Below are 26,223 nucleotides of genomic sequence, written 5' to 3'. Positions count from 1 at the left end.
CACAGAACAAATGCATATCCCTGTACATTTTAACAGTGAAATAAAATAATGTATTTTGCGATCAATTTCAAGCATGGATTACTATCCATAGTAATCTCATAATGGAATATAATCATATAATTCTGAAGTTAAGAAAGCGGTGCTAATCTGTTATTTACTAAATACAGATGAGAGCCTATAGCTAACAACTCCAGTTCTCTCAAATTGATTTTTTTTAAATCTCAGAAATGTCTGATTGTCAGAAATGTTATATGAATTAATGCTCTGACACAAACTATGCTCCCCCAAAACACTCTTGTTTAACAGGCTGAACCAAGATGGTCAGTCACTGAAGTCCAGCAATACCAGACTCCCCTTGTGCCACAGAAAAATTAAATAAATGAATTGAAGCGTCTATATTTCAAGGTCTTCAACTACATTTTTCTTAAACTTTTGGCACCTCTGATGGTTTACCTAGTGTAGATACTAGTCTTCTTGGTTCTAAATTATTAATTTTTTTTATGAGCTAGTGCCTGATTTGGCACACTCATACTTTTATAAATAAGCTATTAGTACTTCATAATTTTGCAAAAATCTCAGGACTTCCAGGTGCTTCAGGTACCGGCTACTGTAACAAACAGTAACATGGCTCAAGCATGATGGAAACATGTAAAGTTTGGAGCAGAGGTACTTGAGCTGTAGTTGGCTTTCTTCCAGGCCATGATCAGGGATGCAGATGCCTTTGATCTTGTGGCTCTGCCATCTCCTGTGGCTTTCCAGGTGGGGTAAAATGGCAGGAGCTGGAGGGTTGTACATAGGAGCATTATTTGGGCTAGGCTTGAAGGGGCACACATCACTTCTAGTTGTATCCCACTGACGGGAAGGTAGTCACATAGTCACAGCTAAGTTCCAGGGATGCCAGGAAACTTAGTCCAGCCATGTGCCCAGGAAGAAGAGGGGATAGTTTGATGAACAGCTAGCCCATCTCTGCCAGCCTCATCCATTTGGAAAAGAGTCTAGCGATCCAAATGTATTGGCTCTGGTGCGAGTTGGCTTAGGGTTTGGGCTGGCAGGATAATGACACAGTGTAGATACACAATAAAGATTTTTAAAAATCCAGTGGAAGAGAATTGAAGTTGTCAGCCCTAGGCAGCTTTCTGTTGGGGTTCTTCTCTTTTTCCGAAGAGTAGAAGAAGAGGTATTATTGAAATAACAGAAGTTCCATTTATTTTTCAAGGCCATACAAATAAGAAGAGAAATTATTAATTTGGTGTCTTTTTTTTAAAAAAAAAAACCCTTTTCTTAAAAGAAATCTATTTCTGTAGAAAGATGCTTTCTTTAAAAAAATAAAATAAAATAAAAACAGAACCCATGGTATTTATTTCCCATGGGAACCCGCACATAGAAGAAGATGCTTTAGTACCATCCAGAACTCACACTGCCCTGGTCATTAACCACACAGCAAGCTCAGTATCACCAAGGCTGCATACATTGTTTCACTTCATCACCAAAAGACTCCTGTGAGGAACCAAGGCTGCAAATGTTGTATAAATTGGCCAAAGCCACACAAAACTAAGGTTTGCCCGATTTTCTGTTGAACTGTTACTAAAGTGTAAAATAAGTGTCTCATGTAATTTTTTTTTAATAGAGACGAAAATTTGTTACTTAATAACATCACAACAGTAACCTCACAAAAACAGCTTTCTCGAGAAAGATTGTAAAGATTCCGCTGGCTTCTGACAAAATAAGTTGAACACACTCGGGTCCCTTTTTCTGCCCGTGGAGAGCGAGGGCCTTTTCCTCTTCATGAAGTCAATTTAGAGGCTGTTTACCAGTCCCTGCAGCTTGACCAGACACAGGGGACCAGGCCAGCATGATTCCAGGGTGTGGCTGGAATTCACTTCTGGCCTCTGTGCCGAGGGAGGAAAGTCCTGCTGCCCTGTGAGAGGGCTGAGCCGGGCCTGCCGGTCTGCCCTGCAGCAGACCCAGCACCCCAGGGGGCCTGCGCGGCACGGCTCCCAGCTCACGTCAACCCGAGGGTCCTGCTGCAGACCCGCCTGTGGATAGGACCAGAGCATCATGCAACACGAAGAGGCCACAGAGCAGCTTCAACGCAGCATCTTCAGGTGCAGTACTCAAATCAGTTTCCCCAGACTTTGTTCCAATGAAACACTAAACTTCTTGCTGTCATGAAATGAGTCGCTCGAAATTATAATATTTACTCTTTTCAGGAGACGTCTTAAATTTCCACTGAAGGAAAAATACAGGTATCAGTCAAGTGCATATTATCAATTAAAGGTATTACATACACTTACTGAGTGGATCGTTTTATTTGCTGTTTCTTTAAATTTGAGAAACTTGGAGTATATCATCTCTCCCTCCCCCTTTTCCTCCCTTCTTTCCTTCTTTCCTTTGGCAAATATATGCTAATACGTAGGCCTGGCATTGAAATCACGAAACTCAGTATCTCTTAATGTGTGTGTGTGTGTGTTTATATATTTTTTATTAGATAAATATATATATATTTGTGAATAATGAACATTAGCAAAACTAAAAACATTTATATTACTCGGCAATTCTGACTGTGGACTTCAATGGTGTGGCGTGGCCTACCGGGCAGGTGTGGGGAAGCAGCACGTGGACGCGCACCCTTGTCATAGCGCGTGGCAGGTGCACTGATCCCAGCACTCGCGCTCGCTAAGCCCAGACCCGCTGCCTCCTCTGATAGACCGGCCAGCACCACAGAGCGACTGGGACGAGCCGCTTGCTCTCCCTGGAGTGATGGAAGGGTTACAGGTGTAGGAGACCTGCTCTGATGAGTTATCTGACCTTGGGAAATGGTCTTGGTGGGTTCTGTTTTCATTTCCTTCATATATTTAGACGAGGGGATTTACTATATTGTTTTGAGCATCCACATTAACTTTGTTCCTCTGTCTACAAAGAACTGTCTCGGTGGCAAATTTAATTAAATGAAGCACATCAACATTTGGTATTGAGAGTTCAACAGATTCGATCAAAAGACAGCGTGCTTCAGCTCAGTGATTTTTCAGCCTTTTGCATCTCGTGGCACACATAAACTAATTACTAAACTTCTGTGACACACTAAATATATATTTTTTGCTGATCTGATAAAAAATAGGTATAATTTGGATTCATTCACACTAGACCGCTAACGTTGTATTTACTGTTGCCATTTTCTTATTTGAGAGTCTAAGGGAGAAGAGGTCAGTGCCCCTGACTAAATAGGTTTGCACGTTTTAGAAGTTCGTGCGGCACACCTGGGTGTCCGCTGTGGCACACTGGTTGAAGATGGCTTTAGCTGTAAGGTATTTATTATGATATGGGTGAAATAGTTTCTTCACAAATTGCTCACAGTATTTGAACGTCCTGGGTGCATATTACAAAGAAAGTCATATCTCCCAAGTGTATTCTTTTGTTTCCCCCAAATGGTGCAGGGCTCTTGGTTGGAACCAGCTCATAGTTACCCATGGGTACCCTTTTTCTTAACACCCTAACAGGTGACTTTGAATTCTTAAAAACAAAAAAGCAAACTCATCAGCTTGCCAAATTTATCCCCAAAGAAAAAATTATTTATCATTATTTATTATTATTGACTATGACTACTTAAAGAACCTAAAGCTTCTCCTGGATCAGTTATTTCTAAGAATTACTTTAGAGGTAAAGGAGGTTATAGTTTCTAAATGCTGAATCTGTAGGACAAGACTTTGTTTGTAATTGGTCATTATTTAAAAGATATTTGTTGAACCCTGACCAATGTGGCTTAATTGGCTGGGGGTCGTCCCATGAACGGAAGGGTGGCAGGTTTGATTCCTAGTCAGAGCACGTGCCCAGGTTGCAGGTTTGATCCTCAGTCAGGGCGCATGTGGGAGGTGACCAAACAATGTTTCTCTCACATCGATGTCTCTCTCTCTTTCTCTTTCCCTTCCTCTCTCTGAAATCGAATTTACAAAAAAGAAATTTGTTGAGCACTTTGCTAGATGTTGGAGAGTCAACTCTAACTTAGAGGTTCTGTCCACCTTGGCTTCACCAGTAGACCTGAGGGGTTTGGTCTAACAGCCACCCTCTCCCATGGTAGCTCCTAAAACAACCGCCAAGGACACACTGCTCAGTTTACGCACCAGCACTGAATGCCACGTGTGGCTGCTCCCTGAAACAACCAAGAAATCAACCGAGACCCAGGAGCCCTTTCTGAACAGCAGGCTTTCTTGCCAGTCCTGATCGCTGTAAGATTTATTCTAAAACACTTATGTTCTTACATGGGTGTTATGAGCAGCATGCTAAGGGATGCAAAGTAGTGTAAGAGATGCCCGGTGAGGAGAAAGCAAGCACTGTGCAGAACATGACGAGGAGCAAGAGTGGGATGAGGAACAAACACTGTGAACTCAGAGGTACACAGAGGACCCCCCGGCTGCAGAGACCTCAGCAGAATGAGGGCGTGAAGGGTGAGTAGAAGATACTCATAGGTGTGGATCCCAGCCCTGCCTCTGACTAACTTTGTGACTGAGGGCGAATTTCTTACCAGGTGGAAACCTCAGTTTCTTCATTTGCAAAAAGGAACCGTAACATCTGCTCATAGACGTGATGGTAAAAATGGAAGTGCCTAGATTAGCACTTTAGTGTTTGAAATGGGGAAAACACTCAGTAAATCATATCAGCAAATTTAGTAAAACACTCAGTAAATAGCTTTGTGCATGTATTTGTGTACACAGTAGCAATATTACATCCCAGGGCGGTGGTCAAGGTGAAATAAGGTGACATACGGAGAAGGCCTGGCATAGTGTCTACCATATGGTAGTCATGCGGAAGTATTTGCCGCTGTTATTAATGAAAATAACAGATGAGAGAGGACACCTTGGATGCAGGGAGGAGGCACACAGCCTGGCCTGGGCTTGGCAAGTTACCCGCGGCTCTTGGACGCAGGAATTATTCAGTTGAGTAGTCATTGAAACATACACGAAGAGCCTCTTACTTTGGGAGATTGATGGAAGAATCCAGAATTTCCAAAGAAAATCAAATGAGCAATCTCTACGTTCTTCTGGCCCTGAGACTCTGTGGTTCCTGGGAAACTGTTAGTGATTCCTGACAAGTGCGCTAAATATCCCTCGCCCTGGAGATCCTGGGCGAGGCAGCGAGCGCTTGCTCCTCTGTTTTGACAATAGCAGCCCATGTGCTGAGCGAAGAAAATGTTCGTTTTCCTGTGGCAGTCTGCCCAAGTATTTGATTCGACAGGTAAGAGAGGAAAGCAACGCCCATGAATGTGTTTGATAGCTTGTTATTTCCTGGTCATTTTTTTCCCCTTTAGTTTGAGATCCAGAGTCAAGGAGAGAAAAAAGCGAAGGAAAACCCCAGCTCTCCGGAAATGAGTCTTCAGGCAGAACTGAGACACACGAAGAATATGCCCTTCCTATACTGTGTGCGTGCGAGTCAACAGGCAGGTGCTGGGTTTGCCGCAGTGCCCCCGCCAGGGCCGGTGCGGGAGAGGCCCCCCCTCCACGGCGGGGTCGCGTCACACACCTTTGGCTCTTAGGAGGGTCCAGAGAGGTGTGTGGACTTCCTGCAGAGCTGTTTCCAAGGCACTGGCCAGACTCAGAGGCAGCCTCCCACAGTGTCCCATGAAAGGTTATGTGAAAAACAAATTGCAAAACTCAGGGCTAAACAAGTCAAAGAAGTTTCTTAGTTCAGGACTTGTCAGGGCCTCTGATAGGCAGTGAGAACTGTGGGCATCCAAGGAGGGAGACTATGAGTACCCTCCCCACACTCACCGGAAAGGTGTCCTTTTTGATGGGGAATGCATCTAGGGACTGGGGGGCCTGAGCAGCCACGTGGGCAAAGTGGACTCAGGGTCAGGACCACCAGTGGAGGTCATTTTATTTATTCATTTATTCATTTATTTATTTATTTTTGTTACAGATGTTTCTCATTTTTCTCCCATTGACTTCCTCCTCCTTTCCCCACCCTGCCCCATCCCCAGCTTTGTTGTCTATGTTCATTGGTCATGCATACATGCATGTAAGTTCTGTGGTTTATCTCCCCCCCCCCAAGCTCCCATTCCTCTGAGGCTTGTCAGCCTGTACCCCACCTCCATGTCTCTGGGTTAATTTTGTTCAGCAGTTTTTTTGGTTCATTATATCCCACAAATAAGTGAGATCATGTGATATTTGTCTTTCTGTTTGGCTTGTTTCACTTAGGATAATACTTTCCAGGTCCCTCCATGTCGTCTCAAAGGATAAGAGATCTTTCTTTCTTGCAGCTGCATAGTACTCCATTGTGTATATGTACCACAGCTTTTTTATCCATTCGTCTACTGATGGACACTTGGGCTGTTTCCAGATCTTAGCTATTGTAAATAGTGCTGCTATGAACACGGGGTACATACATTCTTTCTGCTTGGTGTTTCGGGTGGAGGTCATTTCTTTATCCTTGCCCTCTCCCAGGGGGCTCCAGATACAGACACAGATTTTTGCAGGCATCTTAACCTTTCTAGTAGCCAAATGGGGGTCACTGTCCAGGAGAACTGTCATTGGGGAAAACATGATGACGTTGGCAGGCAAAATAATGGACTTCCAAACACGTCCACATTCTAACCCCCAGAACCTGTGAATATGTTACCTGACATGGCGGCAGAGACTTAGCACATGACATTCAGTGAAAGATCTCGAGATGGGCGGTTATCCCGGTCGTCAGGGTGGGAGCAGCGTGATCGTGGTGGGGAGGAGCTTTATAAGGAGGAGGCCGGTGGGTGAGAGTCTGAGCAGATGCAGGGACTGAGCAGAGGTCAGAGTGATGGGCCCAGGAGTCAGGGAGCGTGGGCAGCCTCGAGGCACTGGAAGAGGCAAGGACATGGGTTCTCTCCTGGAACCTCCAGGAGGAACACAGCCCAGCCACCCATTTTAGATTTCTGACCTGCACACTGGGAAATAATAAATTTGTGTTGTTTTGAGCCACGAAGTTTGTGGTAATTTGTTACTGCAGCGCTAGGAAACCAATGTATGGGTCTGATATTGGTTCCACCTTTCCTGTGCTTGCAGGTGGATGGGTTAACATACCTAGTACCCTTCTAAAACCCTGTGCCCTCTCAGGACACTGACCCTCAGGGGCGGCCTGCCAGTAACCATCATCTGGCCAAGCGCGCTCTGCCTTCTGGCTGTGCCCCCTCCTCCCCTCCACCTCCCAGGGCCCAGCATCCCTCCAGCTCTTGCTTGTTCTGCTCCCATGTGCAATGACTGTCACCGGCAGCCTTTGAAAGAAGCAACTGGATTGGTCACTGGTCGTGATGCACACCTGCTATTTACACAGTGATCTGTGGACTGAAGAGCCGCCTGTCGAGTCCGTAGGCCGTGCGATTACAAATGTCCGGCAGTAACTGGAATCTGAACCGGCTGCTGCAGGGCTGGTGTTATTCACTAAACCCTGGTGGGTGACATGCCTGCGTGTTAGGACTGTGCGACCCTGGGGGAGGACTGCATGTGCTCAAAGTGTGGCACGTACCCTGCAGTGCAGTTGTGATAACGACGGGAGGGCAGCTGGCCGGGGCTCCATGCATCTGCTGAACACGAGTCTGAATACGGCCAATGCAAGGGTCAGGGCTGTCAGGAAACCGTGTGTGTCATTTCTGATGATCACAGGTCAGCTCCCCAGGAAACAGGCTCCGGAATGCTGAGATGTGTATGTAGCAGGAATACGGGGACCGCTGACAGCAACAATGTCTCTCAGGGAAATGAGAGCAGCAGAACTGGGCAGAGGAAGAAGTTGACTGTGACCCACAGTCAAGGGTTGGGAGTGGGGTACTGGAACTGGGAGGGCACTAAGGCAAGGGGCCAGGCCTTTATGTGTGTTCCTCCATCAGTCAGATACTGGATGTGAGCTGTTTAAACCCCAGCAGATACCGTCCTCCAGCCAGGTGCCTCTGTGTAAGAAGTATAAGCCCTGGAGAGGCACTCAGCCGAGAGCAGGCAGCAGCTAACACTCCCAGCAAAGGGGGGGCGGGATTTCCACAGCACATTCCAGGGTCCACTGCCCAATAATTCTATGATTCCAGTACTGCTGGACAACCAAATTTTAGAGGGGTCCAATGACTACTTCAAGCAAGGTTCAAGTCAGAATCTGGGGCGATGTAAACAGGAAAATAGACAGAGGTGCAAGAGCTGACAGGTGGGGACTGCCAGGGGAAGAAGACGGCTACCTTCTAGCCGCCCCCCCCCTCGAATAAAGAGCAGCAGCTCGCTGGGCCTTGATTGCCTCCACATTGTCACTCAGGATAGCATGTTAATTCGAGAGAACATGAAGGTCTTGTGATTTTGTCTTTTCTTGACTTTGTAGGGCACCTGGGCTCTGAATGGGAGCAGATAGAGAGAGGGACAGAAGTCAGATGAAAAGGTGCTGGGTTTGACATTTGTGGTTGATTTGTTCCTCAAGTGAAATACAGGTATCTTATAAAGAAAAAATTAACTTGTTTTTCACTCCCTTCTCTCCCCACCCTCCTTTATCCCATTGGTTCTTAGATTTTATGCATACATCAGGTTTGCTGTCCAATTTAGTCACCCAAACTTTTTATTTCTGAAGAATTAGATGGCTGGAGTCTGGCCTCTGCGTCCCTGTTGGGAATTAGTAGGGTCAGCACTTCTGATTCTTTCAAGTGACTCATCAGCTCACACTTATGGTTTTGAGAACCCCACAATCACCAAAAAAAGGGGAGGGTCAGCAGATCTCTCAGGGAGGCTCCCAAGAAATCAGCAGGGCGATGAACAAGGTAACGGAGGGCTTTGTCGCAGAGGGCTGTTTTGGAACTGCTGATCTCAAAGCTCAGGTTAAACACTAAGTAAAAAATGACTCCTGTCTTCTACCCTGTCATATTCTCTTTCAAAAGTCGGAAGATGCTCCTGCCTGTAAGAATTTAGTTTTGGCTTCCTGGTGGACTGAGGGTTTGGAGGCCGCCTGACAAAGGCCTGGGCCCAGCAGGAGTTCCTGCCTGGAGAGTCTGAATGAAGAAATAGTCTGAAGGCAGAAAGAGCTCTGATTGGCTGATGGCTGCCCCGCCTGTGCGCAGGGGGGGGTGGGGCACACACACACACACACACACACACACACACACACCTGCTGTCTATTGGGTCCTTTCTGGACCAGAGTTTTCACCAACAGTCCTCAGTTGGCTAAAGGGTGTTTTGTTTTTGGTGATATCCAATGCTTACCTTTTAACCCAGTGCAGTATGTATTATAGTATTTGTGTTACTCGTAGGTAAAATACTGCATGTAGGATGATACATTAAAGAGATAACTCTCTAGTCCCTAGACTTTAGGGGAAAGATTAAGGGTAATTCAGTCCCCAAATGAGCATTTGAATGGGAAAGAGATAGTGGGATTAAAATGAATAAGTATTATTTGGTTTTTATATTGCATAGGAGACAATGATTTGTGCCTCCAGCAAGATCGTTCTAGGTCTTGTGAATCTGAAGCTGCTTGTTTGGGTTTGGAATGGAGAATTCTCTCTTCATCTCAGATCTGACAGCAGACAGTGGAGAGTGGAACTCCTAGCACCTGCTTAGCAAGTCATGATTGGACACTGGAGATCTACCCAGCTGGGAGGAAGAGGGACGGTGTGTGTTCGGAAGAAATAAGGTCGCTGAACTGGCGGCACAGGAGCAAAGGGCAGACAGGGCTGCAGTTCAGTGTTTGCCTCTTTGTTGAAGATGCTGTTCCTGAAAGAGCAACGAGGACTGCGGGTAAAACGAACTGGGGTGTTTCCACTTCCTTTTGCTCAGTCACTTCTCTTCTGGTCAAGCAACAAACCCATGGGCTGCCCTTTCGAGCCTCTGACACTGTCCCATGCTGGAAGTACATTACTTTGCTCAAGTCCTATTGCTGTAACTGAAGTTTCAAGCGAGCATTTTTTCATCTGTCAAGTAAGGACACCTGCTTGTGCTTCCTGCAATGTGGGTTGTGTAATAAGGCAGCACTGCAAAGGAACTTAGTATCCCTCACAAGACACTTTGTAGGTAAGCCGCAGTGTTGTTCCAGTTGGAATTTGAGACATAGATAGAAAGAAACTGAAGAAGGTGAACCAGACTGAAGGAAATGTGTCTCCCCTGTCTTGGGTTTCTGGTTTCTGGTATGTTCACGTTAATGGTTATTTTTCAATCCTTATTTGGAAGTTCTCAGCACTTCCCAAGTCTGGTCAAGTGTGCCCCAGCATTTTAAGAACAAGATTCAGTTAAGTTAGGTGTAAAAAACATAAATTTAACTCAAGGTTGCTTTTGACTAAGACTAAGTAAAAGGTGAATTTTAAATGAAAAAAACTCATAAACTTCGAGTATTATAAATTATTTCAACATAAAACTTAATGGTAAAATTATAATTCAATCCAACATAAGATAAACAATGTCTAGAAAAAATGATGCCCCAGCATTGAGAGCCTTTAGTATTCTAGTACATATATTGTTTTCCTGTACACACACACACACACACACACACACACAGCCATACATTTCCTGCTTTAACTTGTCCCTCAGAAGGTGGGATAGTGACATGGTATGACTCATTTCCCTTTCTAACCAGAAATGGCATGGGTGGAAAGAAAATTAGTAAATATTAAAGTGTCTGCCCTCTGAAATGTACATTGGATTAGATGTGATTCCAGTTATTAGAGACAGAGATGTCTTAGCCTGACACATTTCCTTCTTGTGTGTCTGCACTGAGGGCCTGCGTTCATCTTGCTGGGACTATTAGAATAGTAATTTGTGCCCATGATGACTTGCTTTGTAAGCCTGAAGGGTTAATAGGCCTGCATTCTCAGTCATTTTTTAGAGGAGGTTCTTACTTCACTGTTGAATCATAAAGAGACAGGACTCCGCTTCCAGACTCTTCCTCTGGCCTCCGTGGACTTTTCCTTTGTTCCTCAGTTTTTTCTTGCATGAAAGAAGTAAATCATTAGCAGTGTCTCTGAAGTATAAATATAAATGCACTTGCTCTTGTAAGTCCTCAGATAAAATGTATAAATTGTAAAACAGTGGCATGTGATTTTTTTTTTTTTTTTGGTTAGTTCTCACCTGAGGATATTTTGTCCCTTGATTTCTTTTCTTTTTTTTTTCGTATGCGCCCCTAGCGGGAACCGAACCCAGGACTCTCTGGTCCGCAGGTTGATGCTCCAACCACTGAGCCAAACCGGCCAGGGCTGTTCCTTGATTTCTTTAGAGAGAATGGAAGAGAGGGAGGGAGTGGGAGAAAGAGAAAAAGATCCATGTGAGAGAGACACATTGATTGGTTGCCTTCCGTATGCCCGCCTCCCCCCCACCCCCTTTTTGGGGCCAAGGATGGAACCTGCAACCCAGGTATGTGCCCTTGACTAGGAATGGAACCCTTGACCCTTTGGTGCTCGGGCTGATACTCTAACCACTGAGGAACACAGGCCAGGGCTATGATTCCTATTTTATTTATTTTTTTACTTTATTGATTTTAGAAAGAGAGGAAGGGAGAAGGAGAGAGAGAGAGAGAGAGAGAGAGAGAGAGAGAGAGAGAGAGAGAGAGAGAGAGAGATTGATCAGAGAGAACATCAGTTGGCCACCTCCTGCATGCCTGCAACTGGGAATTAGGCCCACAACCTGGGCATGTGCCCTGACTGGGAATCGAACCAGTGACCTCTTGGTGCAGGGATCGATGCTCAACCACAGAGCCACACCGATCAAGCTATGATTTCTATTTTAATAAAAGAAGGAAAACAGACCTGAAGTGAATTTAGGAACCTGATTGTAGTAAATTGGTCAGGCAGTTTAGGATTTAAATTTACGATTCTTTTCTAGTCCATGTGTTGGATGGTAATTTATGCATATGCCAATGAATTTAGTAACACCCACTTTGTAAATTCCAGGTTAAGATCATGTTCTTTTGAGTCAGAGGTTGCAAACTGGCAATCCATGGGCCTGCATTGGCCCTCGGAGATGTTTTCTGGGTCATTCTTTTGACATTAGTAACTGTTGCTAGTGCCAACACCCCCTCTAATGGTGTGGGTGCCCCAGCACCGGCTCCCTTTGTCTGCAGCGGCCAGAATCATGAGTATGAGACCCTGATTGCACATCAGGGTTTTCTGTTTGTCTAGATGAGGAAATTCTGGCATTGAGCAGAAGTAATTTAAGCATTAGTAAGTGGTTTTTGTATTCAAAGAGATTAGGTACCTGAACAAAAACTTAGGGTATGGCTGCCTTGAACTTCTAAAATAAGACATAAGTTCTCCCAACTTCTGCTTTCTCTTAAGTTTGTCCAAAGGAGCGTTTGCAAGTGGTTTTCCAAGGCCATGGCAGAACCAGCCTTCCCCTCTCCAACATACATACCACATACTTAATTCCAACATCTCCTCTAATTAATGGTCCAGCACAGCTCAGAAGATTCCCAGAGCCAATTAAACGGCGTTCACCCTTGTACCTCCCAGTAGATTGAGGAGTAGCTTGGCAAACGCTGTGATTGATATGAAAAGTAGCAACGTCTTCTTAAGCACTGTGAGCCCTGTGGTTATTCTATGAGGCACTAGCTTTCAACACAGTGGCCTTTTATCCTCTGTGATTTCTGAGTGTGAGAACAGCGTGAAGGCCACGTGCCCCACAGGGACCCTGGGGGCTGGGAAAGGGGGCGGCAGCAGGGGAGCATGGGAGAGGGAGCTGGCAGCTGTCTTTTGAATAGCATTTCCCTCTCCCATTATCCTGTTGTGCAAAAGCTCCATCCATTCCTATTCATGGTCGCCACCTCTCTGTATACCGCCAAGGCCGGCTTCCTTTGCACATTTTATTTCCTTGTCTCCCTTGGATATTCATTCAGATTTACTAAAAATCATCAAACTGCTTCAGAAAAAAGGATCAGCTAGTGGAAATTGGAGCTAGTTGGTGAGAATCTACCCAGAGGAGAAATTTACTTAAATATAAGAAGTTAATGCCAAATCTATATAGTAAGTTAACTTTACGTTCACTAATCTTTCTTTTTCCTACTAATCTAGTAATTAATTAGTTCTCTCTATATAAAGACAATATTTTTGCTGATAAGAGGGGGAAAATGAGGAAAACATTTTACATCCTAATTATAAAAGTGGGACATATTTAGTGTAGAAAACATAAAACTTGAAAAATTCAGGAAAATAAAAAAGAAGAAATTGGAAAATTATTCTATCTAGAGATAATTATCATTCACTTCTGATTTTTTTTCAGTCAAATATAGTTTTTAGAAAACTGAGATAATTCTAGACATGCTGTCACATTCTACACTTAATTTTGTAACACTAAATCATAAATATTTTTATATCTTTAAATTTTGTTAAAGCTTTTCAAAGGTCTCTGTAGAATAACATTATATGGATCCTTCGTGATTAATCTATTTTTGAAAGTGGTTTCACCAAATTTGAGTGATATACATTGTTGTAATACAGACACTCATAAGTTTTCATTTGTGCACATCTATGAATTTCATTTGGAAAAATTCTCAGAAGGCATCTATGAGTCAAAGGTTATAGTTGGGCTTTCCGCCGACCTTCAGAAAGGTTGTAGGAACTGACTCTCCCAATAGTATTTTAGGAAAGCCCTAAATAGGGAGCTTTTCTAAGAATATCTTTCTGGGAAGCTACTCTGAATATTTGTGGACTACTTTTACCTCGATATTGTTACCCCACGAGGAAGACTCATCATTTAAGTTTCCTGGGTTATAGGAAGAGGAAGTTGAGAGCTGCCAGCTTTGAGAATATCTGGGGAAAATCTGGGTCATCTTAACCATCATCCTAATCAATATTTGTGGTTTTTGTTTTTTAAATATTTTTTATTGATTTTTTTTTAGAGAGGGAGAGAGAGAAACATTGATGTGAGAGCAAAACATCGATCCGATAGGCTGCCTCCTGCACACCCCTTACCTGGGATCCAGCCCACAACCTGGGCATGTGCCCTGACCAGGAATCGGACTGGCGACCTTTTGGTGCTTGGGACAATGCCCAACCAACTAAGCCACACCAGCCAGGGCAGCATTTGTTTTGTATCATTAAGGGAAAACCAACTCTTCTGTAAGAAAACATAAATAAATGTCTGCTGGGGAACATGTCTTTTCTTTTAGAACCTTTAGGATTAAGAAAACAAAATGTAAAATGAGGCCCCAGGGGTGCCAAAAGCATTAATTAAAGAATTATTTCAAGTTCCTCAGAAGCCTTAGGGAGAGTGTGCTTTCCAGAAGGATTCAGTTCAGAAAAGGTGGATCCCTTTACTGACAAAAGGTAACATGTCTGACTGTCTGGGGTGACTTAATTAAATTAGAGCTGAATTTTTAAAACACATCTAATTAAGGTTTCTTCTGTTATAAATTTAATGCACTGTTTATCAAAGTCCTAGTATTCTATTGGAAAGATCAACCACAGCTAGCCACACTCATAGTTTTGAACATTTAGGCCACAAAACTAACATTTTAAACATATCTGGAGAGGTTGCGAAATGGAGACTATACTGTCCACATGCACAATATCCCTGTTTGCAACAAAGGAACCAGACAGACAGCCCTGAACTGACCAGTTGCATTAGAACTTGAGGTTCTGCTGAAAAGAATCATGTTATGGCCTAGCCGGTGTGGCTCAGTGGTTGAGTGTCGACCCATGCACCAAGAGGTCGCCAGTTCGATTCCCGATCAGGGCACATGCCCAGGTTGTGGGCCAAATCCCCAATGGGGAACATGCAGGAGGCAGCCAATAGATGTTCCCTCTCATTGATGTCTCTATCTCTCTCCCTCTCCCTTCCTCTCTCTCTAAAATCAATCAATAAAAATCATATTTAAAAAAAAGAATCATGTTATGTAAATAGATTAAATTTGAACAAGTGTTTCTTGGTGTTATCTAATGAGTTTAAGAGGTTTCTAACTCCTGGTAATAAAACTCGATTCTTCCATAGTAGTTTACTTAGCAAACAAATCCCCGTTGTCCATTCAGTAAGATGAACTATGGAAAGACTCACGGCTTGACTGTACAAGCTGAGGCTGATATGAAGCCCCAGTTGGAAAACTTGCTATATTTGGTCATAGAAGCAATGAATGGTTTAAGTGGCCCTATTACTTAGAAAACCTATGAACTGGAGTAGCATAGAGGATTAAATCTGTTCCATGCCTGAGAAGAGAATCTCTGCTAAGTCTAACAATGTGTTGCCAGCATGATTATTTTGTAAGAGACATTGTCTCTTTGAGGTGTTGGGAACTATAGTTACAGTTTCTCGAAAACAGGTGACTTCACTTGAGAGGAGAAGGAAGTTCTGGGTCTTTTTTTTTTTTTTATGCTATAGTGAAGGGAGCTCTTGAAACTTTGTATTTCTAGAGTGAATGTCTGGGATTGATCTTTCCTGATGGTTCTTTTGCCTGAATATCAAGCTCAGTGAAGAACCTAATCTCAGCAATACTAATAATCTGTGAAGTTAGCTCAGTCATTTAAAAAAATATAAAATTCAAACCTATTAGGCTTTTAACATTAGCCAACAGCCATTTCCCTGAATTTCATTCATTCACCACATTCATGGATCCATTCCTTCATTGACTTACTGACTCATAACTGAACTGAGTGTCTGAACTGGGCAGCAGCCACTCGGGGCCACGAGGATGGGCCCTTGCTTCGCAGATGCTCCCAGCCCAGCAGAGCAGGCAGGAGAATTCCAGGACTGTGAGAAGTTCTCCAAGTGGAAGTGCACCCAAAGTGTGCAGGCGCAGGGAGGGCGTGGCTAACCCTGCCTCAGCATCCATCCCACCTCCCTCAGCTTCATTCATTTTATTTTAATTTATAACTGATTTACCCTAAAGCTTTGTTATTCTGATTGAGGCACACAGGCCAGCAGCATCTGCATCACTAGCAGTTTGTAAGAAATACAGCATCTCGCCCTGGCCAGTTTGGCTCAGCGGTTAGAGCGTCGGCCTGCGGTCTGGAGAGACCCCGGTTAGGTTCCCGCTAAGGGCACGTACTTCGGTTGCAGTTTGTCCCCGGCCCTGGTTGGTCGTGTGGGTGGCAGCCACTCGATGTGTCCCTTCACATCGATGTTTCTCTCTCTCTCTCTCCCTCCCACTCTATCTGTACAAAAAATGGAAAAATATCCTCGGGTGAGGATTAAAAAAAAAAAAAAAAAAAGAAATACAGCATCTCTCCAGACCCATAACATCCCCAGGATCCAAATTTCATCACATGATTAAAACTCCTCATATGTGGATGGGGGTGGGGCACCATTACAAATGTATGTTCCTAAAGAGTGAGCAGAGAGGCCCCACTCTTGATCAATGGGTGCTGGAACGATGTTGTAATAACAGCTCCCTTTCTTATTGCTTGCCAGTGTGGCTGCCAGGTGACTTAAACACGGGCTCTTACTCACTTCTCTCTCCCACCGCAAGAAAGGAATGCCCGCCCCTCTTTTGCACGTTAGAAAAGCCGTGCAGAGGAACAGCGGAGGCGGAAGGTAATGCAGGACTCCTTGGTCCCATGCCTCACTCTTTTCCCTGAAGAGCTCACACAGACCCGCAGGACGGGGACACGTCTCTGAAAGCTCTATTTACGCTCTGTCAGTTTCATGTTAGAAATTTAGTGCACGAAACCCAAACAGTGTAAAACTGGAGTGAAGTTTCTTCTCCAGGTACAATTAATAAGTGCTAGCATAATACCTGACACCTGCCAGTTCCAAAGGCCGTTTCAGTCAGGGGCTGAATCCCATTGGTCTGCTTATTTCCAGTGCTTGATATTATTAGATAACTTACTTTTCTGAAAACCTTCGGGTATCTCCATCTTGGGCATCATTTGGGCAGCACGTGGCTGGCACATTACCTGTTGGATACCTGGGCCTTCAGAAACTATTTCTCTACTATGGGCTGTATTTTACTCAGGGAATCCTTAGTGAATCAGTTCTTAAAATATTTATTTTTTAACTCATGGGATCTATTTTTTCTTGTCATGTTTTTTCTATTCCATTAGAAAAAAAGTGTGGCATTTTATGATTATTGCAACAAGCGTGAACACTATGAGAATATATGAAGAAAGTTAACAATGTCTCCCCTCATTTTCCTTCCTACGCTTCCTCCCCAGACTGACTCCCATTGTTCCACACCTTCCTCCTTCCTCATGCAAACACTCACACAGATATGAGCATATACAGGGTTTTCAGTCGTACGAGAAATACTCTGCAATTTGCTTTGACCATGTCATGGACACCCCTCCCTCTATTCTCAAATCTCTCAAGGCTCTGGGTTTGAGTGGGGGAATGAGAAGCCTGCTCCCAGTGTAGGTATCGCAGAATGCAGTTTGGGGAGCTACGCCTCTAAAAATGGTGATTCCAAATAAAAGGTGCTTAGAAAACATGAAAGTGCCTATGTCGATCCTGAATGAATTAGTTTTCAAATCGAGATTAGAAAAAGAATGGTTGATCCTGACCTATGTCTTTACCCTCATTCTCCGAAATGAAGCAGTTTGACTCACACTGCCTGCCTTGGGCATGAAAACAAACCTTATTCTGACAAAATTATTGTAGGGCCTCAAATGTCCAAAAGCTATGCTGCGCTCGTTTCTCCACGCCTGTCGCTTGCTGTCTTACATAACTTCAAAGCCCTCCCATCATTTGAAAGCAAAACCGTTTCTTCCTGAATAAGCAGCGTGAATATACTTCCTTGCTCTTTTCTAACCGTCTGGTTTACAGGGAACTGTAACATCTCTCAGCACGAGGGCATCTGTTTTATGGGTTGACACCCATGATAGCCTCAGTTATAAATAATGTATCTTGTTCCTTTTGGTTACCGACTGCATGGGAATTTCGTCCATGCTATAGAATTCTCTTATCCTTGTGATGAAATAATATACATAACAGAGGATTTTAAAAGTGTCAAGTACTAGGAACATTTGTTGCAATTATTATCACTGCTGTTACCATCTTTCTCTGCCCTGGTATATTTTACTTTCTACATTAAGGAAAATGGGGCATTTGATGTGTTATTTGGGGCTTGGACAAATAATCTTTATATTCAGGCCATTGCCATTTTTTTTTTTATAATCACTTTTCCAAACCGGCCAGGGCATATAATCATTCACTTTTCTAGGCTTCCATCTGGCATCTCCTCGAGCCTCTCATTGTGCCACGGCATCTGAGGGCTTTCACGGAACATGATCCTGGTTTCCCATGGCTGCCTTTCATGGGCAATAAAGGCAGTGAGGACCCAGGACAAGAGCCCTGGAAGGAGGCTGAGGAGACCGGGTCAGGCGGCCTTGGCGCTGTGTTACTTTGAAACCTTAAGCAAGTCAGGTAACCTCTGCAGACCGCTCCACCCCTCACCGCCGTGCCTGGGCCACAGTCCTGTCTTCCCCCACCGGGCAGCGCCGGGCTCTGCCCGCCTCCGCGTGGGCTGCTGCTCCTGCCCCAGACACCCTTTCTCGGCTCCCAAACTCCTCCTTGTCTTTAAATGACCACGTTCGAATCTCATGTCCTGTGGGAAGCTTTTCTTGAGTTCCCGTCTTAAATACTGTTCCTTGCTCCGTCTTCTTTAAGCAAATTCATCATTCTGCAAACACTCAAAATACTATTTTTAATATGTCGTGTGTGTGTGTGTGTGTGTGTGTGTGTGTGTGTGTAAACCTCCCTCATAAACCATGAGCACTTTGGGGCAGAGGCTGTGTCTCATTCATGGTTGTCTCTCTGGGGCCTAGCACTTCCCCTGCTACAAAGTAGGTCTATGCATGTCTGTTCACTGAAGGCATGGGCCTCAGTTTCCATAAAGAAAACTGATTCTTCTTTTTATTTGGTGTGACGACCTCCCTTCCCGGGGGCCTGTTCCCAGCCAGGGAAGTGTGCGCTCTGCACCTTGCAAGCTACCCTTCAACCCTCACCCCACCACGCCCTCCCCCCCAAATTGGTGTTCGTCTCCAGGTTAGGGAAATCTGTGTCTCGCCAGCTCCGGCGTATGCCGCACCCTGTACCAGCCGCTCCTTCCCGTGGCGACAGAAATGAGCTCAGTGCTCTGGGGAACTGTCAAGGCGAGAGTGGCTTGAGCTCAAGAGGAGAGAGTTAACACCCACCACACTTGTTTTTTGACTTAAGTCTGTTTTACTGCTTTTGGGAGTAAGAGCCCAGGATTAGCAGCTGCTGGGTACAGGTCTAAGGTCCAACCGAAGCCTCTGCACAGGCGCCTGCTGCTCTCAGAACAGCCCAGCGGTGAGGAAGTCCCCACTTGCTTGCATAGCTGAGAAAGCTCCAGTGACAAGGGAAGAAAGCCACACCTGAGAGAAGGGGGCGGGCTGGGAGCAGTAAAAGGGAATACCGTGGGCAGAGGCCGTGCTAAGGCAAAGGGGTATGTGCAAGGACGAGACAGCCGAGAAAAGCTGAAAAACAAGCCTCAAATGGCTGGATAGAAAAACTTGCTGGCAACATCCAAATGTCCAAAAACTACGGTGGGAACCATAAGTATCTAAAATCCCTACCCCACATTGTCATTTGAAACATGATGCCTCACCTTTTAATCCTACAATTTACCAGTCCTGCCAGAATAAGAGGGAAGAATTCTGAGCCCTGGCCATGGGGTGGTTGTAACCCTATACCAGTCCTTCCCTTTGCCCCCACAGAAGCTGTCCAGATATGCGGGCACAGGCAGCCTTGAAGTGTGCATTGTGTAAGCAGGCCTCACTTCCTCCCTGGGCTGACCAGGATGCCAGGGCATTCTACTGGGCATGCAGATGTGATGCCAGCCTTGAATCTCAGTGTGACAATTGTGTTTGCAGTTCTCCGTGGTACCTGCCGGGCTCGATGCTGAGCTGAGTTAGGCAGTTTGGTAAGAGTTCTCAATCACCCGCTCTTCGTGCTACTTCATCAGCTGCTCGCTGGGACTGCTAAAGGCAGGAAGACTGTGTTTATCCTTCCTGATGCTCTCCCTCCTCTGCCTCCCAGCACTACAACACAATAGGAAACCTGTTGGTAAGAGAGCTTGAGAAAACCATTTGCAGACTTCCAACCCCAGGGGCAATAGAGAGCAGAGTCTCAGAAGGCAGGTGTGAGGCTGAGAGACCGCAGACACCCTGTGGATAACACGGCGTACTTCTTAGGACCTGTGAACAGGATCTGAAAGAGCTAGAGCGATGGGGAAGGCAAGGCCTCCACAGTGCACACGTCCGTGTGGTGCAAGGGGTCACCGAAGTATCCAGTGTGCCTGGCTCAGCCCTTCCCACTTGCCAGTCCTCAGGATGAGAAGCTCTGCTTACTCTGACAAGCTGTCCTGGATCCCTGTGGTCTGTGCCCACAGGTACCTTCCTCCGAAGGCATTCCTGGGCCACCATGTAAACTAGCCTTTGTCCTATTGTCCTCTCTTGTAGCACAGCCTTTTTCATTCTTAGTATACAGCACAATTGGTTACTGTATTTCGTGTGTGTGTGTTTAACAGCTTCTCCCCCACCAGACTCTAAGCTCCGTTAAGATAAGAATCATGTCTGTTTTGTTCACAGCAAACCCAGCCTGATGTGGCAGGTGCCCAAGAAATATTGATTGGACACATTAAATGTAGGTTTTGACCCTTTTATTGTAAAGAGGCTTGAATATCAATCATCTCGTCGAGTTTGTACTTACATAGCAAGCAATAGCTAACAGTAATGAGTAAGTGATACAGAGGAATATTTGCTATGACTTATTGTTATTGATATTTTTTTCCAATATGTGGGCTGGATGCTAACGAAACATCTGCAGAGCTGTCCAGCTGGCAATGGAACATGCTGTTCTAGAGTGTGGAAGAGCGGTCTGTCTAAACCTGTGGCAAGTCCAGTTCTCCAGGGTGGGTCCTGCGTCATCAGAGTTAAAGACTAGGACTCATGTTTCTGTTAACTGAGGTGTAGTGGTCACTGTGACTATGTCTCAGAGTCCTAGGCTAGCCCATCCCAGGTGGGCACCTGCACCTGGCCGTGTGGATCTAGTTGAACCGCTGGTACCCTAGTGAGCCTGTGCCTGGATATGAGTGCTTGCAGGAAAACCCCAGCCTGCGTGGGACCCTGAGGGGAGGGAAAGAGAAGAGGGGTCGATTGAGGCAGGCGTGGAGCCCACAGAGCAGGTGCGTGGCTCAGGAGGTGGGCAGACCTGAAAGGCAGCAGGAACAACCACTGGAGCAAACGAGGGAAATCATCCTGGGCAGCTGCCCAAGGAGGCTTCGTGGCGACTCTTCACCGAATTTGGGTTCGAGCGATTCCAAAGTTGAGGCTAAAAGCAGATGTTTGTCAAGTTCTTTATACTTTTTATTTGAAGTAGAAACAAGCCCCAGATAATGGACTTTGCTCTGTGTTTACCGCTTCCCACCCATGGGCTTTGCTCAGGGAGAAATGTGCACTTCCTATGGTTTCCTGTTCCACCCGAGTTCTTGTTTTGTTTTTAATATTGGTTCATTTTAGCTGAAGTACAGATCCTCCCTTCCCAGCCCCACCTGGTGGGCAGCAAGCTGCTGGACAACTGGGAGACCTGGGTGGACACGGTCTTCAGCGCAGCCGTGCTAGCCCTTCCCTTCTCTCCTGCGGGGTCTCTGGGGGCAGCCCTGGGGAGCCCCAGCCTTTGGCCCCACACAGTCCTGGCAGGTTGCATGTTTTCCAAAGAGCATCCATTACAAATGCAGGTAACATTTCTCACTTTGGGGCATCCTTGCCCCTCAAAGATTTAGGTAGAACTTGGTCTGAACCCCAGTTCCTGGCACTGTGAGTTCAATATAGCCTCTCACCCCTTTGCTGAAATGCTTTTGCTCTCTGTCCCCCTTGCCCCTGCTATGTCCCCCATTTTGCTCTCTGCACCCCCACACCTGCTCTGGCCCTCCTTCTGCTCTCTGTCCCCCCCCACTCTTGTTCTGGCCCTTCTGCTCTCTGTCCCCCTTACTCCTGCTCTAGCCCCTATTTTGCTCCCTGCACCCCTGCACCCGCTCTGCCTCCCCTTTGGCTCTCTCCCCTCCCCCTTTGCTTTTCTGTCCCTTCTCCTGAATTGTGCGGTCTCCTCACTTCCACTCAGAATCTGATCTGGTCTCCAACCCTTATCCTTTGCCCATTTCTACAAGAAATATAGTGGAAACAGCATTCTCCTGGGTCTGTAGTTTTATTAATGATTTCGTGAGTGTTGGGGAGTAGAGGAGGGACCACCTCAACCACAATTCTCTGCCTTGTCCACCTGCACTGCTTTGGCTTCCGCAAGCCCTCCCCGCCCTCCAGCTGCACACGGGACCTGGTCTTCACGACCTGCGGAGGCCCTAGGTCCTCTTGTGCCCACACACATAGCGAACATGTCAACGTGCGCCCACATCCCACGTTATATGTAAGTTTTTGCTGCAAGAAATGAAAAGCATTTTTATAATTTGGCATTTGAAATTTACTGTCAATATTCCTTCATTTTTGATTGGCTCTGATTTCTCAGGAGTGTTACAGTTGCGTGTTCTTAAAAAGAGAAAATTTACCAATTGTTTTCACATAGAATAAACTATCATTGAATATTAGATTTAACAATTAAGAAGTAAACATCTTGTATTTATAGACATTTACTTAAACAGTTGTTACATTTTATGTTTTTCTCTTTGCAATCTGGACACTCTTATGCATCTCTCTTAAACCTTCAAATATTTGTGTGCACCCATGCAGGGATTAGACCGTAGGCACTGGAGCTATGCTCAGTGGGTTGACTCAGCTTCCGCAGGAGGCCTGTCCACAGGCAAGGCCCTCTGGGGAAAGAGTCCAGTCCCCACCATGGCTGCATTCCTTGCCGGGAGCGGGCTCCATCCGGCCAACCCATTTACCCCTCGTGCCTTCTGGAATTATGATAAACACAATTTTCTTTGTCTCGTTACACATATTTTTGCAGAGCCCAAGTAAGTTTAAAAATAGCCATCTGGTGCATTCCTCATACAGGGATTTCATCAGGAACCTTAAGCAGCCTTCAGAGAATACTTCACCGGGGAGTGCATTTGATTTGAAGTGGGGAGGAGGAGATGAAGGCTTCCGGCAGGGGCATGAGCCTGGGCACAGGTGTCTGCTGCATCCTGTCACGCGCTGGGCTGGGTCGGGTCTAAAAAGACCCTGGAATCCATGCTGAACATGTGGGAACTTACCTCCTAGACCATGGGGAGGGGCTGACATCCCAGGACCGGCTCAAATAACAGACTCAGAGAACAGAAGGTGAATACCGCTGATTCTTTTCCCATCTCCACTTTCTCCTCTCTGTCCTTTCAGGCATTTTTAACACCACTATTTTTATTTTTATTAACAGCTAGATAAACTCAGGTGACCAGTAAGCCCTGGAGGAGACTTGGGTAAGCAGAATTGATGGAACAAACATCCAGACATTATTTGGAGTTTTGAGTGACCACTGGGGCTCCATGTACTTTACGTCTGGATTATGCAGTGTTTTTCCCATCCGTTAATGTTAGGTCTCTTCAGCCAAATGATAAGGTTGAGCAGGGTGCAAATTACAGGGTGTGGATCTCAGTGGTGCTTTAGGATAAGACATCACCTCCATTCATGCTGCAAGGCTTTGCAAGGGTTGTTCTTTTGTCTTTCATTTTATGTTCTTCCGTTTGCATTTTATTTACCACGCTCTTTGCAGCTTTGTTTCATTTTATCATTTACCCTCCTCTCTAGTGGATTGACAGCATTTTCTTTTCCTTTTTTTGGTGTTCATTTTCAAAAAAATTAGTAGCTATGTTTAAAAATCAGATTTCCCACGAAATACTGAATTCCCAGCTTTGTTGACATACATGACACTGGGTTTGTATTCCTACATGGCAGCAACTATCTGTGAGAGTTACCTTCTTCAAACATAAATTTAGCAGTTTGCCCCAGGCCCCACTATACTCTATTGTCTCCCTGACCCTGAGAAAACATCATTTACCATTTCATTTGAGCTGTTCCTTTCCTAGATCTGCTGCTTACACATTCATGTGACCTAGTCTTCCCAGAAGGTATTTGAATCTGGTACCATCTTTTGGCTGGAGCATTTGGCAAATCTCCATGTTATCATTACTGATACATTTTAATTTATGTCTGCCATTGTGCTTCCTATTTGCCCCATAATTTCTATGTTTCCTCTCTCCTTTCTTGTTTTCTTTTGGATTGACTGATTTTGTTGTTGTTGTTGTTGTTGTTTTTCTCCACTTTTTCTTCTGTACCACTCCAAAAATTATATTGTCTATTTTTATTCATTTGTGGTTAACCTGGTAATTTTAGCATGTATTTTCAGTTTACCCAATTCTAAAGTGATCAATATCTTTATCGTCCTCTGAACAACACCCTTCCCACTTATGTCCCTTCAATTCCTATGCTAGCTTTTTTGTGTATTTTAAAACTATGTCATTTTTTAAACTATGCATTTTTTTAAAAAAACAACAAAAAAACTATGGATCTTTTAAAAACCCCACAAAGGCATTGTTTTCATTTATTTTATAGCCTCAATGCTTGTATTGATTTACCTAGATATTGGCCATTTTCTGTCCTCTTAATTCTTACTTGTATTTTAGAATCTTGTATCTTCTTATATCCTTGCAGTTCCTTCTTATATCTCCTCCTATATGCCTTACATCTGTGATCAATTTCCTTTTGCTCGAACTACATTCTTTAGTATTTCCTTAGTGAGGATCTGCTGGCGGCAAGTTCTGTCTGGGTTTATTTGTCTGTACATGTCTCATTCGAGTCTTCTTTTCCCCCCTTTCCCCCTCTGCTACTACTTTGAAAGTTATACATTCCACTTCATCCTCATTGCCCCTAAAATTTCAGTATGCATGCTTAGCTTTAAAAATTCAATACTTATTCAAAATTGCTATTCTCCTCTCAAACAACACAAAGGACTTCAAATATTTTAAGGTAGTGACCCTTCCATATTATTTTTGTCTAATGTTTTAGCTCCAAGTTGCTTATAACTCCTCCCCCATTAATCTTAAACAATTTTTAAACAGTAGGGGTGTTTATAAATCGACTGTCATGTGTATTATCACTTTTCATATTGTTGTTTATCTTACTTTTTCTTAGTTTAATTTACTTCATATGAAACATTATTATAGTTTAATGTTGTAAGGACTGTGAATTGGATATTGTCTTCTTTTTGTATGAATAGGTCTTTATTTCACATTCATATTTTTTCTTTATTGACTTTAGAGAGAGAGGAAGGGAGAGAGAGAGAGAGAAACATCAATGAGAGAGAACACTGATGGGCCACCTCCTGCATGCCCCCCACTGGGAACTGGGCCCACAACCTGGGCTTGTGCCCTAACTAGGAATCAAACCAATGACCTCTTGGTGCATGGGTCAATGCTCAATCACTGAGCCACACCAGCCGGGCATCACATTTACTTTTGAATAGTAATTTAGTTAGATATTGAATAGTAGTTTCACAGTTTTCTTTTACCACTTTGAATATGTTGTTCCAGTGTCTTCTAGCCTCTATGTCCTCTATATCATTGATCAAAGTCTGCTGCTAATCTGATTGCTATTATTAGGTTGGTAACCTGTCTTTTTCTCTGGTTGCTTCCATGACTCTGTCTTTGGTTTGGTGTTCTTCAGTTTACCACAATGTGTCCAAGTGTGTGTGTGTGTGTGGGGGGGGGGTGTCTTTGTAGTGTTTTGTGTTTTTTAAAACCCTGCTTGGGGTTTGTGATGTTTCAAATGAAGAACACAAGTATTACTTTAATTACGGTAAATTATCAGTTATCTTCATTCCAATATTGCCTCTTTCACAATCTTCTACTCCTTCCTCCTAGAACTTCAATCAAATATATATTTTATCTTCTCAATCTATTCTCTGTGTTTCATGATCTCTCACTTTTTCTATCTCCTTTATTCTTTTTGTGCTATGCTATGAGTAACTTCTTCAGACCCATCTTTTATGATGCTAATTCTATTTCCAACTATATCTAATATGCAATTTAACATATTTTTAATTTTTAGTATTATATTTACTTTTTTCCTCAAATCTGAACTTTCTTTCTTTGTAGAAGTTGACTTTTTCATTGAAAAAATACTTTTAAACATAATTAGTTTTAGATTCATCAAATTATTTTATTACCATTAGTTCCTGGAATGCTAATTCTGATTGTTGTATATATGGCCTCACCCTCTGATTGGCTTGGTTCTTTGTCTGATTTGTCAACAGGAATTGTTTATTCTGAGGATGTCTTGTGAGTCCTGAGTTATGAAAATGTTTTTTTTTTTTTTATTATGAATTTTTATTTATTTTTTTGTTACAGATATTTTACCTTTTTACCCCATTGGCACCCCCCACC

The 26,223-nt window shown here is 44.2% G+C and overlaps 1 protein-coding gene across 8 annotated transcripts in view; it reads left to right on the top strand.

Moving 5' to 3' along the window:
• The first annotated feature begins 2,086 nt into the window (after positions 1–2,086).
• Positions 2,087–26,223, top strand: part of MOB3B (MOB kinase activator 3B) — a 167,832-nt gene continuing 143,695 nt past the window's right edge. Inside the window, exons 1-2 of one of the 8 annotated variants that reach the window (XM_036261890.1) lie at positions 22,889–23,128; positions 23,220–23,262. The gene's annotated coding sequence lies outside the window, so the exon portion shown is untranslated. The other 7 variants (XM_036261899.1, XM_036261896.1, XM_036261898.1 and 4 more) reach the window with 7 other exon arrangements.

This window comes from Molossus molossus, unplaced genomic scaffold (genome assembly GCF_014108415.1).
Source record: "Molossus molossus isolate mMolMol1 unplaced genomic scaffold, mMolMol1.p scaffold_m16_p_14, whole genome shotgun sequence".
NCBI lineage: Eukaryota > Metazoa > Chordata > Mammalia > Chiroptera > Molossidae > Molossus > Molossus molossus.
Note: the sequence above shows the minus strand (reverse complement) of the source record. Positions and strands in the feature narration are given on the sequence as shown.